Genomic DNA, 5,634 nt, shown 5'->3' with positions numbered 1-5,634 from the left:
CACAAGTTATCTGACTTACTTAAATGATTATAGCCAGGGGTTAATCTCCTGGTTTATACATCATGGAGCATTTGATCTTTATCCAAAGATTAACTACTGATACAAGTTTTAGAAACAAAGTTAGAGTATCCTTTTAACAACTTAATTAAAATCTAAACAATACAACATAACAACAGGGAACTATCTCAGAAGTGAATAACAAGATTAGAATTAGATGTTAGGTGAAACAAACATTTTTCATTGTGAGGGCATTAACCCTGCAGCCAGGGAAGGCTTTAAACCTGTATATAAAAATGAGGTTTGTCAAGGAGATGTCTCAAATTTCCCATAGCCCTGACTGCTTAATTTACAACTTCAGCAATTTACAATTTAATTGCTTACTCATTTTAAACCTCCCGATTTAGGAGGAGATTATTCCCATGTTTTAAGAACATCAAGGGGCTTCCCTGGTGGCTGAGCTTGTAAAGAATCTGCCTGCAATGTGGGAGACCTGGGTTCAATCCCTGGGTCAGGAAGATCCCCCTGGAGAAGGGAAAGGCTACCCACTCCAGTATTTTAGCCTGGAGAAGTCCATGGACTGTATAGTCCATGGGGTCACAAAGAGTCAGACATGGCTGAGCGACACTCACTGTCAAGGACATCAAGATAGCAATAGTTGGACAGTCAGGGGTTAATTTTGTAGAAGCATGAGAAGCTTTATCTACATGTACCATAATCTTCATAGATCCCTGTAAAATAATACTTCTTTACTTCACCAAAGTAGCAAAAGATTTTAAAAAACAAATATAAATCACTTAAATTCAAAGAAATTCACAATCTGTTATCAAAAGCTGCATTCTAAGAAAACTTTGTCCTCTTAACAGAGAGATAAAACCAAATTCCAGTCTGCTACCAGGTTACTGTTAATAACAAAATTTGTTTATCTGGTTAATCTTAGAAAAGTCTTTTTCATAAATTTTGAAAACTAGCAGTATTCCTCTAAAGGCATCAGAGCAAAGCCATGGAAAGTATGTTTAACATCTGATTATATTGCAATTGACAAAGGAACCTGGTAATTGCTGTGACATGTAACACTTTAATATGATAACCAGAATTAAAATTGACAATATTTTATCAGGACATATCAGATCTTTATGAATTCCACAGAATTTAGGATATCTATATTAGTAAAATCAACCATACAGTATAACCTGAGAAGATTTATCATTACTTCAACAGTACTTCCCATGTACTTTCATGTGTCAAATGAACCCATGCAGTTTATTACCTCTATGGGAGATCTCAGGGCTCTCTGAAGCTTCCCAAAGTCAGCTAAAGGTCAAAAGAACTTCATTAGTCTTAGGAAGTTTTGCCAAAAATTAACAGGGTTTATAACACTCAGTCAGATAGGATCATATAGGTCATTGTGAAACAGCAGTTATTTGCTTAGCCACAGTTAACAAAAGATTTCAAAGGTGAACATATAACAGATCACTTCAGAGGTAAAGACATTTAAAATCCATTATCAAAGGCAGTTCAACATCTCAAGAAAAATTATTTTATGCACAGAACTCTTTTCTTGGAGTCCACTTTCAATAAAATATCTCTTTAAAAAAAATCATTTTGTTCATTTTAAAACAACCACCTGTAAGTCAGACCTACTTTCTTTTTTTTCTTAATAAAATGTAATTTCATTTCTCATAGTTTTTTCTTTTCTAAAAACACATCTTATTTTCCTTAAGCAACCATTAACTGTCCTTTATATTAGCATACTGTAGATTGTTGAACATAAATACCAGTGATAATTTCTAAAAATACTTGCTTTCATATACAAAACATCTCAGGATGGCACCAAACATATTCATTAATAGTCCAAAATCTCTCTAGCTGCTCTGTGAGAGGAAGTTAGTGTTCAGTAATTAATGTCTTCAAATCTTATTTTGTTGACCTAGCTATTCAATAAATTTTCATCACTTAGTTTAGCAGAACTCTAGAAATTCAAGTTACCCCAACCTGGAGAGACTAATTTAGACAGACAATTCTAAAATACAATTATTCTTAATAGAGTTAATTTAAAAGCCCTTGTCCCATTTATATTTCTCTTTTTTTAAGAAAAATTTTCTTCACTTGAGTTATTTTCCTTGTTGACAAATTTAGCTTACATTAAAGCTAGGCACAATAAAAGTATTATACAATGTTGATGACTCAAGACATGTCTTAATTATGTCAGGCGAGTGTATTCCCCTCAGTTCTGTCTCATCACAACAAAGATTTGGACTGACGGACATTAAAGCCCTCGGCGTGTCACAGCTCTCAGGTCTTGGACAGACCGTGTTATAGCTCTCAGGTCTCAAAAGGACTGTTTTATAGCTCTTAGACAAATCAGTGTTACAGCTCCGTGTTACAGCTCTATTTTATTTAGATAATAGCAGGAAAATCCATCCTCGAGGCGTGAGGACATGTCGACCCAAAGATGCGAAGAGAAGAGAGCCTGAGACCGCGTGCACACGCGCGCGTGAGAGCCCCAGCCCTTTGGCTCTTCTTTTTATAGGTTTTTTTCTCCCCCTGGGCCTGCCCTATGTAAATTGGACTAGCCAGGAGTGTTGTTTGTTCTGCCTGAGGTCCTCACTCAGGTCCAAGGACCTTCCTTTGTTCTATTTTTGAGGGCTTTTCCCTTCCTTGTCTTTTAGCCACCACCATTCTGGACTTCTGTTTCCTATTCTAACTACCTAACAATTAGATCAGCAAATAAACATTAATACTAGATATTTAATATTGAATATTTCCCAGTTCACGTGAACCTGAAATTCATTTAGGTTAATTTCTCTTGTAATTGATTTGTAACTTAACTATTCTTTAAGCCAATTGAATTAGAGCTCATTTAGAAATCAACCCCATATTATCCAAAAACAAAGACACATACTGAGACATAGATAAATCCAGACAGACAAAGATCTCATAGTTTTCCACTTGAAATTTAAAATGTCTCTTTGACTCTTTTCTCTCTTTTTTTTTTAACCTTGGCTTGAAATTCTAATTTGCTCTGGCAAACTGGGCTCTGTATTTCAAGGACGTGACAAAGGTTGCATGCTGTGCTAAATCACTTCAGTTGTCTCCAAGTCTATGTGACCCCGTGGACTGTAGCCCACCAGTTTCCTCTGTTCATGGGATCTTCCAGGAGATCCTCCCAACTCAGGGATTAAACCCGTGTCTCTTGGATCTCCTGCGTTGGCAGACAGATTCTCTGCCACTAGCACCATCTGGAAAGCCCAGGCAAAGGTTAGCTTCAAGTTTTTATCTAGGCAGGCCTTTGTAAAAAGCTAGCTGTTTTAAATTGCATATGCAAAAAGAACTGGTTTTGCAGTTTCGAAGGAAAAAAAAAATCATTTTAACCAGTTTTCTCCAGAGTCTAAAGAATATCATGGCCATCCTGTGTCATAAAAGTCATTTTTCCTTTCTCCTGTGTTTGATAGTTTTACAGCTAAAATATAGACCAAATAGTGTTCAAATTGACTCTGGTAACAGGGGCAGGGAAAAAAAAAAAGCTTGCTAGAGGAGAAGGAGTGGAGGAAGTTGGGGTTCCCTTGCCCCTACTGAGAGATAGGAAAGATAGAAGGGGATTAGCTGATGGAGAGGGAGACAGTGGCAGATGGGGCCCGGGGTGGGGTTGGGGGCGGGGCGGGGGGGCGAGGATGGGGTGTGGGGAGGGGGCAGAGTGGTGTAAGGCAGCAACAGGACAAAGAAAGGAGAAAGAAAGGGGGATGGGGGACACTGTTAGAGCTGTGGGCTATCTCAAGGGAGAGCCGACTTAAAAAGTGACGATATGATCAACTAAAATATAATTTTGGCATTGTAACATGAACAATCGTCCTCACAAATAGCATAATTCTTTTTTCCAACTGTAACTTATTTTCAGACAATTTCAAGTTAAATTCATGTGCCTTCCAGTAAGGAGAGGAAGATCCAACCTCTCACCTAGCATGGCACATTCTTAACCTTGCTCAGTCATTCTTAACCTTTCTCAATCAGCACAAGCCGCAAACATTCAATAGCTTCTAAAGTTTTGGCCTGCTTTAAGTTTCCAATTCTCACACAATTCAGTGAATACATCCCATTCATTAGCTAATGAGCCAATAAGGTGAATCTTTCCATCCAGGAATAAAAACGTCATCAACCTTAATCTCTTGCTTCTTAAAGAGTGGCATTGTCTCACAAATCCCACTCACAGCGCCAATTAATGTTTTGCCGAAAGTTTTCACTTTCATCTCAGGTTCAAAAGATTTGTTAACAAAATAAACCACTCATTATTTGCAAATAAATAATACAAATATTTATTAGAGAATTATCTAGCTTACTTTCAACATACTAACACTAAAAGAAAAAAGAAATAGAGCAGGAGATACATCCCTAAATTGGGTTTTGACCAACATTCCAGACTTAATTAGTGCTGGGAAGTCCCGTGTTACGGCACATCTGGACTCCCAATTGGGAAAATGTCCCAGGTAGCACATCTGCTCTGTGGGTGAGACTTCAAAGATTGCGGTTCAGAGTTCCCGCTTATAATCCCAGGATGGACGCGAACTGATATCATCATCAATTTGTGACCAAATTGCAAGCCTGGTTTCCTGTTAATGCTGTTTATTTTGCCTTGTAAAACTTGGAATGCTGTTAAGACTGGGATTTGGTTGGCCAGGCCCCTTCCAATTCAGTTCAGTTCCGTCGCTCAGTCTTGTCCGACTATTTGTGACCCCACAGACTGCAAAACGCCAGGCTTCCCTGTCTACCACCAACTCCCGGAGCTTGCTCAAACTTATGTCCATCGCGTCAGTGATGCCATCCAACCATCTCATTCTTTGTTGTCCCCTTCTCCTCCCACCTTCAATCTTTCCCAGCATCAGGGTCTTTTCAAATGAGTCAGTTCTATCAGGTGGCCAAACTATTGGAGTTTCAGCTTTAGCATCAGTCCTTCCAATGAATATTCAGGACTGATTTCCTTTAGGATAGACTGGTTTGATCTCTGTGCAGTACAAGGGACTTTCAAGAGTCTTCTCCAACACCACAGTTCCAAAGCATCAGTTCTTCGGCACTCAGCTTTCTTTATAGTCTAACTCTCACATCCATACTTGACCATTGGAAAAACCATAGCTTTGACTAGATGGACCTTTGTCTCTGCTTTTTAATATGCTATCTAGGTTGGGCCCCCTCCAGGGGCTCAACAATCTCAAGATTCCTCCCCCATTTTATCTCTGCTGCTGCAAGTCTTACACTCATACCAGGCAGTCACTCCCAGTCACTCCTAGTCAAGGCAGTGTCCAGCAGGTTAGAAGCAAGGTCAGAGGCCCACTCCGCTTTGTCTCTGAAGTTAAGCAAGACTATTCATTTAATTTCCCTAACGCTCTTCAAAACAGTCCTTCAGAGCTATCTGAGAGGCTGTTTCCCAAGCTGAAATCTTCAATAATGCCCTTAATAAAAGATAATTCTCAACTTTTAGATTCTACGGTTTTTTGTTTTTTGTTTTTTTAGTTGACAGAAGTAGCTAAGACCACAGAACTTGAAAATGGTTTCTTTCCACCTTGGTTAGTGTGTGTGCATGGGGTCAACCTCTGCTGATGGGTACTGAATTTGGACTAGTAGAAATGGAATTAGGGTGAGGCA

Source organism: Bos taurus, chromosome 7 (genome assembly GCF_002263795.3).
Source record: "Bos taurus isolate L1 Dominette 01449 registration number 42190680 breed Hereford chromosome 7, ARS-UCD2.0, whole genome shotgun sequence".
In the NCBI taxonomy this organism is placed as follows: Eukaryota; Metazoa; Chordata; class Mammalia; order Artiodactyla; family Bovidae; genus Bos; species Bos taurus.
Note: the sequence above shows the minus strand (reverse complement) of the source record.